General features: G+C 41.6%; 1 protein-coding gene across 1 annotated transcript in view; it reads right to left on the bottom strand.

Moving 5' to 3' along the window:
* LOC106809424 (cyclin-Y-like protein 1) overlaps nt 1–11,467 on the bottom strand; it is a 205,475-nt gene extending 194,008 nt beyond the window's left edge. The window contains exon 1 of the mRNA XM_014812505.1: nt 11,392–11,467. The gene's annotated coding sequence lies outside the window, so the exon portion shown is untranslated. The remainder of the gene's footprint in view (nt 1–11,391) is intronic.
* Nucleotides 11,468–11,899: the final 432 nt, after the last annotated feature.

The raw sequence follows: 11,899 nt of genomic DNA, 5'->3' as shown, positions 1-11,899 counted from the left end.
TAGGTGTTTCCTGATTCTGACAGCCATTTCCATTACTGGGCAAGGTTCGCGAACGCGAGAATTTTGTGTCTTTGTAAGATTTCGCATGACACAGCTCGGTTACGAACAGAGACATTGTTTTTATAACAAGTGAACACTGTTGTTCTAGGAGAAACCAAGATGGAAGCTGTTGAATGTGTATTCGTGCTGTGAAAGTTTCAAATGAAGTGAGCGTCGAGCGAATTTTGGCAGCACGCTTTCCTACCTGCTATATATATATTAGTGTAAGCGTGCAACAGTCGCGCCGCGAGAGCAATGGCAGCCGGCAGCGTACGTTGGACGTAGGATTTCGACGGAATTTACAGGAAACTCGGCAATAATAGATCAACAATATAAACGCCGGACAACATATGTCATAACTCTAATGGTGCACAGCTGAAGTACATGGCTACCTAGCTTTAATATTGCCACTCGGCCGAAAACGGCCGAAATACTATTTTTCAGCTCCTGAAATTCAATTCCTAAGTACAGGATCTTATGGAAGATTTAATAGTGGTCTGTTCTCGTATACAGTTACGGGACTGTACTAATGCTAACATTAGGTACGGCCGAGCATGCGTGCGAAAATGTGCGGTGCACTATAAATCTGTATCACACCCGCTTCGGTTTCAAAGTGAAACTGTAAACTGTAAACAATTCTTGGACTGCGGATTTCAATTAGACATTTCTTAGTAACCAGCAGTGATATTGGACAAACTAATACGCATTTGGCTATAAGGTAATGTACTTATTAACTACACAAGGTGCCAGTTACTCTAGCATTCGTCAACATTGCATAATTAATGGACATATTATTCCTTTAAATTGACTACGTCACAAATTTTCCATGGTAAAATTTGTAAAAGAAAAATTGCCATTTTTTTACATTAAAAGTAAGAACTAACGTTACTAAATATATCCTCAAACTCTCACCTGATAAAAATGTTTTTACATTGGTTAAATTTGCAAAAATCTAGACGATTTGATAATTTCTGTTGTCTAACACTATTCCCCCAGTACTGTTCAGATACTGGCGTCTCTCTGTTTTTCACCGGCAAATTAGGGCATATAAAGAAGGTATATATAAGCATGAAAAGTAAACAGAAACACTAATTGTAATTTCATACATTTTATTTTGTACAAATAACACACAAATATACTACTTGATGGTGCTAGAAATTCGTGACGTAATCACTTTAATAAGAAAACTTTTTTCTAATTTTGGTAGCTCTAGCTACAATATTGTGCGAGTGAGTAGCAATCATACTTAGAGCTACTTTAAAAGTTACAGCGATTTTTGGCTATTTATTTGGCTAAAATTGAGCAAAATGTAGCCATTTTGTACCATGAAACAATGTTTATGGCAATAAATCATGCTGGAAAGTTGTTAGTCATACTTATTTAATGTAATTCAGTGACAATTGAAAGTTTATGGTTGCTTAATAAAGAATTATGCTCTGAAACTTTAATACTGTCATTTTCTCACTTTGGTGTGAAATATATATGACTGCATGTCTTATATATTTGTGTCATAATGTATCACTAGGCCTATAGTTGCCGCGAGATGGCGCGTGAAAGTGTAATCAATAATCAAACATGGCATCGACCTTCGCGCATTGGTGATAAGTCAAGAAAGTAGAGATAACCTAATTCCATTGAGTTGCTGAAATGTACAGGCTAAAATCCAAGTATATTCAGGCAGGCGACAATTTGGCTCAGCTGTGAGTAATAAATTTAACACGTCTGGATTGCAGGTGTGCATGTTTATTAGAAAAGTGCCAGTTCACCCCCCTGCATCAGTAATGGATGGCCCCCGGATTTTTGCCTACATTTCGGATGCCGGTAGCCACGCTAGCATTCAGGGTGCTATTAATATACAGACTGCTTTAGAAAATAATATGATTTAGGAAGTGTAAACCTTGTTCAACAAACTTTTGTATTTGCAATTGAACTGCAAATGTAGCCTCACATCCACACAGGTATGGGCTCTAATAATAGCAAAAGCAGTTCAGTCCTTTTTTTAACACTCAACAAATCCATGTTGAACCCTCCCTTTCAGGGTCAAAAGGTTATCAGACACTTACTCTTCGCATGTCAGCGGAAAGTACATTTCATGGTCCTTTCAATAAAGCCATAAAAATGGTAGGTCACCGCTGAAGCAAAAAAGTTTTTCAATCGCTCCGTCAGACCATGTGCCTCAGAAATGTCTAAAAATCTGCCCCTGTGCCCATTGACCTTTGACCGGTGACCTCCAATTTCGGCACAGTGATGGCTTTTCCTACCATGATGCTATACACCGACTATCACGAGCCTAGGTCGAGCCGTTTAGATTTGTGCCGCAATTCTACATTTCCTCCCTATACCTTAAGTTAAGCAGGGAATGTTCCCCCTTCTTTTACACTCGTGACCTTGACCTTTGACCCCCAGCTTCGACATCACAAACTCGTTTTGACGAAACCCCACCCCAACGTCCGAATATCGTGACCGTACGTCGAGCGGTTAAGATTGTGCCCAACTGTTGACGCACGCACTGACGCACGCACGCACGCACACACGCACACATGAATAATCATGCGATTCTACAAGCTGCCATCTGACTATGTCAGATGAGCTAATAAAATGTGGGTTTTCATTCTAAACAAATCAAGTTTATAACCTTAGCATTGTGCAATGTCATACATGTACTTCAACATATATGTGACCAACAGAATCCAACTCTGGTACATTCATATTATCATATATATATATCAGGAGTAGATAATAGGGAAGGAGTGTGACATCAATAAACAAGGGAAATTCGTCATTTACTAGCCTTAAAATACCTACGATTTACTACGCGTAACGCAACCAAATTGAGCTCAAATCGTACACAGTACATCTGCCTAGCATCGTGATTTGTTGCGAAATCGTTTCCTCTTATACACCCGCAATCCGGAGATACAGACTAAAACGTACGACACGATTTTCCATTCTGTTGGCAGCCAAATCGATGCGTTCAGAGAGCCATTTAAAACAAAAGGCAGCTACTAACGCTCGGCGATGCGGTGTGGCTCGCTGGCAGATTGCTGCTGATTGCGGTGGCGTGCGTCGTGGGGAGCATACCAGCTATATGCCGGTATGCCAGTATGCCGGATCAAAGGTTATCTCGCCGAGTGTTGCGTCAATGTCCAATCTCCCAGCGAGTCACACCGCATCGCCGAGCGTTAGTAGCTGCCTTTTGTTTCAAATGGCTCTCTGAACGCATCAATTTGGCTGCCAACAGAATGGAAAATCGTGTCGTACGTTTTAGTCTGTATCTCCGGATTGCGGGTGTATAAGAGGAAACGATTCGCACGATGCTAGGCGGATGTACTGTGTACGATTTTCAAGTTGGTTGTGTTACGCGTAGTAAATCGTAGGTATTTTTAAGGCTAGTAAATGACGAATTTCCCTTGTTTATTGATGTCACACTCCTTCCCTATTATCTACTCCTGCGCCGTTGCCAGAAACTTCGTAAAGTTATGATTAATTTTAAGTCTAATGTTAATGTTAAGGTTAATTTTAATAGCGTTGCAAAACCAACTAAACTTACTTAAGTGAAAACTTACGATAACAGGAACTTCATCACAAGGCTGCCGATTGGATGGGAATCGATCACAAAATTCAAATTCATACACATTTATTGTACATCACAGTAATTATGCATATTATGATGGCTAACCACACATAAATAATATTTAATGAAAAACGACACGGTCTTGAATTTATTCTGCACCAAGGTTCTGCACAACAAGACAAATTCTCACACTGTAGCAATTCTCACGAGACGCGAGAGTCGTATGGTCAGTGCAAAAGTATTTAAAACAAGAGAACAAATGCCATACGGCATTTGTAAATGTTTTGACACTTTTGTTTTGCTTCACGATCGGTAGATAATTAATGTTTTTGACGTGTTTTTTCAAGAAAAAAACATGATATTACTCATTAATACAAGTGCCGCAGAGCGACAGCGCTCATCTAACGTCTACTGCGGTGACTCTGTGGTGGAGTGGTGGATTCTAGTAAACCCTGTTAGTCCCAAATGTGTTCACATACGTGCGCCGAAACAGTGGAATGCACAGGATGGTATCAGGAACCTTCTCAAAAGAATGTTCGTTGGGATCGTTATGAAAGTTGCACGAGATGGCGCGGTACGTTTAAGTGTCTTCAGATTAAAGATGGAAGCTCCCATCATACGTAGTAGCAACAACTATTTGCAAGACAGAATAGGTAAGCACTCATCCATTTACCTACGCAAGCCTACAGGCTGCAAATTGCAATAGAGAGCTGCCACCTGTAACAATTAAGGCAGGCAAAAACTGCACCAACACATGCACTGGCAGCAGCCACTGGTCGGCATACGTTACATGTAACATACTGACAGTACAGAATGACATAGAAATTATACGATTTAAGGAACATACACCTTCTTTAACCAAATTTAGCTTTGAAATTTCACTGTGACATTGTAGCCTCATACATCCAGGCATGTATAGATTCTACTAGCAAACCCGGCAGTCAAATTCTTTCTAACAGACAGTCAACAAATCCAAGTTTAACCTCCTCTTGAGGGTCAAAAGGTTATCTGACACTTACTCTTCGCATGTCAGCAGAAGGGACATTTCATGGTCCTTTCAATAAAGCGCATAAAATGCTAGGTCATCGCTGAAACAAAAAAGTTTTTCAATCGCTCCGTCAGACCATGTCCTCAGAAATGTCTAAAATCTGGCCTGTGCCCACTGACCTTTGACCTGACCTCCAATTTCGGCACGGTGATGGCTTTTCCTACCATGATGCTATACACCGACTATCACGAGCCTAGGTCGAGCCGTTTAGATTTGTGCCGCAATTCTGCATTTCCTCCTATACCTTAAGTTAAGGAGTGAATGTTCCCCCTTCTTTACACCTCTTGACCTTTGACCTTTGACCCCCAGCTCGACATCCCAACTCGTTTTCGGATTACCCCCCACGTCCGAATATCGTGACCGTACGTCGAGCGGTTAAGATTTGTGCCCAACTGTTGACGCCCGGACGGACGCACGGACGCACGGACGATCAAGCGATTCTACAAGCTGCATCTGACTATGTCAGATGAGCTAATAAAATATAATATCACTATAATTGTAATTCTTAGTCTAAATGTGTTATTTTCATCTTAATATTAAAGTTAAGGGAGGGTCTATGATCTCTTAAGTTAAGAGAAAAGTTACAAGAATTTTTAATTCTCTTAACTTTACGAAGTTTCTGGCAACGCTTTAAGAGAAAAAGTTAATGTTAAGGTTAATGTTAAGACTAATTTGTTTCTGACAACGGGCCCCTGATATATATGCTTGTTATCTGCCAAATACACACAGTTCAATAATCTGCACAGTTTAAAATGATAGGATGGGGGAGCTACTGGGAAGGGTTTTACATTCGGTCTCCCCTCCCAGGCGCCCGCCACACCTACGCAGTCATAAACATGCTCCGCACATGACATCACTTTGCACCACAGAAACAATCGGGCCCGTACATCAATAGACACCGCTGCTTGCCATACATGTACGCACTAGCGGCAAATGCTAGGCTATCTGTAACACCCGCTGGTGATTACACGTTTGGACATTGCAGGACATTTGCGGTGCGTGGCTGCCAAACTTTCTTGGGACATTTGCTGGAAAAATACGTAGTAATCCCGCGAGGCCGTGCTCTGGAACGAACTAGTCAGTATAGCAGAATTTTCACACGCACTCCAGCATATTTCAAATCAGGGAGTCCAACAGTAAATCAGGGAGTATTTGACTCCGGACTCACGTTCACTTCGCACCCTGACAATGTGTGAACAGCTTTGCATTCAGTGAGTAGACTCTGAATAAAGGGTTTTTCCTCGGCATCCATCGGGCAAGTTTAAGGTGCAAATCACTTGCCCGATAGCCTGAAGTACTTGCCCCGGGCAAGCGGGCAACCGTTAAGCTCGAGCCCTGGAAATCATGTAACCCAACACGGAGGGTGGGTTAAAATATTGTTAATAACTTCCTGATCTTGTGTAGGGTTAGATTATTGTATCTTTATTATATTCAGATTCACCATATATCCAGAATGATAATCCAGTCTAAGAATTATTCATTCGACGTGAATGGTGCCCTGTGCGGGGAAACACATACAATATTCAATAACCTCATAAGTATTAGTCTTCAAAGTTTGACTATATCGGGACTATATCGAAGACGGAAAGAGACAAAGTTGATCTAATAGACGGATTAACACTGCGGATCGCAGTAGAAAAGACCTTAAACTTGCAATTAAAGAGGAAGGGATAGAGCGGAATGCTGGTATATTATTAAGCAGTGGATATATATTTAACCGTATACGGCAGAGTATCAACTTCCGCTATTTTACCGTACAGTAATTCTGATTGGCTAGCATATATATGTATGTATGTGTATATATATATATCATATGTATGTTTGTATATTATGAATGTGTTCAAAAGGTTTTGTATTGGAAACGTGACCAGTGCTCAATTTTAAGGGTTTTTTGGGTTGTCGGGAGGACAACCAAGAGAGTAGTGTGGAGATGTCGGGGGTGTGTAACTTACAGGAGCAGTAGACTAGATCAGGATGGATAGACTGAACTCACAATATAGATGGAATAACCTTATAATGACTAAAGAGAGGATGAAATCTAGATCGCACATAAATATGTCAACACGCACGTCCATGGGTGCAGCCATCTTGGATCATGCTATCACTCAGGGTTCATAGTAGCAAGACACATGTTGAAATAAGGACTTATAAGACCCTTTCTGGAGGCCAAAATAAGACTTTTTTACGCGATTTCTGATAGATCACCGACTATTAAAGTACACTAATAACATTTATATACACAATTGCACAGCAGATTTAATTATTCCGTATTATATATACACATTCTTACTCTTAGTCTGAGAACAGTTGTATAAAACAATGTTGAAAAATGGTCCTTTGGCAAAAACTAAGGACTATTAAGTACTTTTCTAAGATTTCACCAAAAATAAGTACTAATAAGGGCCCTTATTTTATTTTTGGCAAAATAAGTACTTATAAGACTTTGGAAGACCCGCTACGAACCATGTCACTGCTGCTGCTATGGTCGGGGAAAACAAGAAGTGTTTACGCGAAAAGCGATAACGAGATAAATAGAATATAATAATCTGCGCGGTTATGTATCATTAGTCAGCATAATATATGAGAAGATTTGAATAGAATGAATAGTCTAAGTTGTCGAAGAGAGGAATATTTACTTAGAAACGGGTTGCATAAGATGATGCAACAATCTGTACCAGCCCCGGGTTGCGTTATCGGGTAAGGCAATCATGGTACTACCAGGTACGGATTGCGCCAGCGAACGAAATCTGCACGCCATCTAGGTATATAAGGCGCGCCGAATCGCAGAGCAAGAGTGTTGTTATTTTTCAGGTCAGGTTTAGGAAGAAGAAGAAGAAGCAGCCGAGGATGAAGAGAAAGAGGAAGAGAGCGTTATTTTTCAGGGCTAGGCAGCAAGAAGGAGAAGGAGAAGGAAGAAGAAGGAGCGGAGCGGAAGCGTTGCAGAGCGAGAGGATGGAGGCACAGGTTTTCAGGTAGGTGCAAACCGGAGACGAACGGGAGAGGGGAATTAAACGAGGACGGAGGAGAACAGGATTCCGGATAGTTTGAGCCAGGAGCGACTACGAGGGAGACCTCTTGGAGACTGCCTAGGTCTACGCGAGGAGAGGACGAACGTGAGTGAGGAAGACGAAACCGGCGACGTGTTACTTCTTCAATATTAATCTAGTGGTGATCGGATCTGCGGCATATACGAACGCCTAGGAATTATTTGTGAACTAGTAGGAAACAATAAAGCTATAACCGTATAGTTAACCGAATCTCACTGTGTTCTGTTCAGCTGGTGCTACCTGTTATCTGCTACGTGACATCACCGTCCTGCCTAATACAACGGCAGGAGCGAACACTGAATCCCAACAACTGGGACACGCGTTAACGAACAACGTCTGTCGTACCGTAGTCGGCCGCCCCTAGGGCAACTACAGTAGCATATGGTTGTCCCTCAAGAGTTTTGGTTGTCCGGATATTATTTAAACATGTGCTGCATGCGCTTTGCTCACGTGATGCTCAGTGCTGTAAAGCAAAAGGCCTAATCATGTACATTTTGTACGTATTGCAGTCAGTGTTCGAAATTCACGTCGGCCCGCCGCCGACAGTTTCGGTGCCGGGCCTACAGCTTCTTGATACAACAGGCCCGCTGATCCTACAGCTATTTGATCACCGAAAATTCGAAACACTGAGAAACTGTTACCTGTAGAAATCTGTTCATGCATATTAACTTCCAGGGGTGTTTATTTGAAACTGAATCCGTGATAAACCGTGACATACATGTAAACATGCGTTCGCCCACTGCAATCAACTTTAGTTGGCATTCAAGAAACGTGCGTGGGATGTTCGGACGCACAGGTTAGCACAGTTCCTGCATCCAGTAGCAGCGTTGGCATACCAAAAATCGATAAGAAGTGGGTGCATGGAGCTTACTTTTGGCCAGTTGTAGTGAACCCTACATTGTGTTGGCCAGGGTTTATTTACGTGCACGGGTCGTGCAGCACGCTCACTGTTCACGTGCGCTACGTTGTGGAGTAATTTTCACATCCCCGCGCATTTCACGTTTGGATGTAAACAATAAAGTATCACTGGTCGTTATTACAACGATCAGTATACTGTTTTAAAATAATATTAAGAAGATTTAGATAATATATCATGTTGAATTAACAGTAATAATAATAATTGTCTCAAGTTTTAACACACATGTCATAATTTAGTCACTGTAGCTGCAAAGCACGAGCGCGTATTACTTACTAGTCATGCGAACAGCAGTACAGCCTCGTCGCACCACTCAGGTTTAACCGTGTCATATTGTTTTAACGTTTGGAAAAACTATATACATTTATACAGGGTGTAGCTAAATAAAAGCTTCCCTACGTAAGAGCTTGTATGTCTACAAAATACATTTACTTCGGACACACTCAACACAGACAGAAATTGGAATTCCCCAGTGCCCATCAAAATTTTACAGTAGGTAAATTTTACATAATTTTTTGTTTTTCCACCAAAAAGTGTTGCTAGTTGTAAGCTATTGGAGTACCCTGAAATGGCTCTAGATTGCATCTCAGAGCTTATAATTTTCAAAAATGTTCTGGCCCCCAAACCCCCATAGAAGTCCCCGATGTGTACCAGACTACCAGTCTGTCTCTCTGCTGTCAAAGTGGAAAGTCGTAGTTACCAAGGAGCTACATATAACAACGATGTGGCGTTTCCTCAATTGTGAGCACCCGGCAACGGAGCATAAACAGTCATCCGACGAGAGAAAGGAAAAACAGAGGGATTATGATTATGGACATTGATAATGACTAATAAACATATAAGGAAGAACATGATATGCTGTTTTATTGCTGTAATTTGCTCCAAAATTGGCGGGCCTACAGCTTTGCTGGCGGGCCTGCAGCTTTTAGAAGCTATAGGCCTTGCAGGCCTACAGCTTTTTCTGCTCAGTGGCAAACACTGATTGCAGTGACAGCAGACATGGCCATTCGCATTGTTTCACTCATTATATGAAGAGAATAAAATATTGGTAATGTGGTAAATGATGCTGGGATCAATGACGTATAATAATAGTAATTAAAAGTTGCATGAAATTTTTTTCATAACATTTACATTAAGTTAACTAACACTACTAACATTACTAACACTGTGTCAAGTCACAGATGAGTAAAAATTGAAAATTAACACGAAACATTGTGTTGTTAAACACGTGATGTTATACTTTGTATCAAGCAAGCCAGAAAATGCGTCTAGACATGTACGTTTGCAGCGTATTGTGCAACCCCGGCCGTATGTAAAATGAACGCCTGCATTATGAATATAAAAATTTTATAGAGGTTGGACACCGGACAACCACGGAAGCAATTTGTAGTTGCCCGAGAGAAAATCCAGTCGTCACGGACGACCGGACGACTGTTAAATTTGAGCCCTGGTGACTCGCAGAAAATCGCTTCTATGATCAAACTGTGCTATAAATGTATAGGAATAAATGGGATTTGAACCTAAAAGTTTTCTAGATAGATAAACCTTGTGGGATTCGAACGTATGTTGATGGCGTCATAAATATACTAGCCAATCAAATGTGGTGTACGGTAAAATATCGGAAGTCAGGGGTGTAGCTGCCATAACGCAGATACGCAGTTGCATACACATCATTTCACAAAACTTTTGTCTTATTGCAGAGAGAGAGAGAGAGAGAGAGGGAAAGAGAGAGAGAAAGAGAGAGTTTAAGTATGTGTGTTAGTTCAACATGTCTTGATAATAAAACGAAAATTACATGATTAGTTATGATCTTTAGTGACCACATCTTGTTGCTCATGAAGAGAATAGTCAGAATGAAGGCTGTACATTTACTCAAAAGTGCTTAAAATACCATCTCCTGCGATCTACATTTTCAACAATTTCTGGGGGAGGACCCCCATACCCCACGCCTGTGTGCGTACACATTCATTTCACCCTAGCTACGCCCCTGGAACTGGATACTCTGCCGTATAAGGTTAAATACACACTGCCATATTATTATTAATTTTTAATAGTGGTACTGACTACTGCTACAGGTACTGGTGCTGAGAGGGTCTATGTCCCCCGGGGTACTGCCGGAACGTACCATGGGTACGGTCCGGTATACCGAAACGTACCCTGGTACTATCTAATATGCCGTACCGTACCTCGCCTACTCCACTAACGAGTCTAGGTAGTCGCCTACGCCTACTCCCTAACCCGAACCCGAACCCTAACCCTAATCCTAACCATATCAAATAGTGACCAGGGTACGTTCTGGTATACCGGACCGTAACCAGGGTACGTTCCGGCAGTACCCTGGGGGACATAGACCCTATGAGCGGTACTGGTAGTGGTACTACTATCGCAAACTAATCAGTAGGCCTAATCTAGATACAATAATGTAACCCAAACCCAAGAGGATAGGTCTCCTATCCTCTTGGGTTTGGGTTACATTATTGTATCTAGGCCTAATCTAACCCGACCAGGCTGTGTGACTAACGTCAATACACCACGTATACGGTGTATACCACGTCTAGCTATTCTAACCCTAGCAATAACGTTTCTTGGAGCTAGGCCTAATCGTGCATTTTCTACTTAGTAATACAGAAAAATCACACCAATCGAGATGATAAACTGTACACGTATGGCTGCAAAATGACAGCGACGTGAATATAAAAAACGAAGCTACGTACATAGAATAATATAAGAACACAAAAAGATAGCAAAATCAAGCAAAATGCTGTACCGGGGAATTTTGACGCTCTTGTGTAGATTGAGGAGTGAGGACCCGAGCACCCGAAGCCCGCTAGAGGCGCTGCGCATACTCCGGGGCGGTTATAGGCTGAGAACAATATATACAGAGAAGTGAAACGGATTGGTTATACGTGATCACGTGCATGGTGCCATGTTCATGCGTAGAAAACACGGTCACGTGACTGCTAAACAGACTACACTGGACTACACCGCCGAGACAAGCACTCAGCTTATGTGTTGTACTAGCCTCGTAACCTCATAAAGGATAGTCTTGAAAAGTCAAACGGACTATAACGAAGACGGAGAAACAAGTTAATCAAATTGACAGATAGCGCAAGTAACATAAAATTGATAAATGTTAAAGGAAAAGTCAATGTAATTTGCAAATGAGTGTCGCACTGTCGGTCGTGTCTCAGTGGCACAGTCTCACTGTCGGTCATCGAGGTCGAGCTGCATATTTCGTACACTACAGTATAAGCTTACCACTGGAACAGACTTCA

This window comes from Priapulus caudatus, unplaced genomic scaffold (assembly GCF_000485595.1).
Source record: "Priapulus caudatus unplaced genomic scaffold, Priapulus_caudatus-5.0.1 Scaffold353, whole genome shotgun sequence".
Taxonomy (NCBI): Eukaryota; Metazoa; Priapulida; class Priapulimorpha; order Priapulimorphida; family Priapulidae; genus Priapulus; species Priapulus caudatus.
Note: the sequence above shows the minus strand (reverse complement) of the source record. Positions and strands in the feature narration are given on the sequence as shown.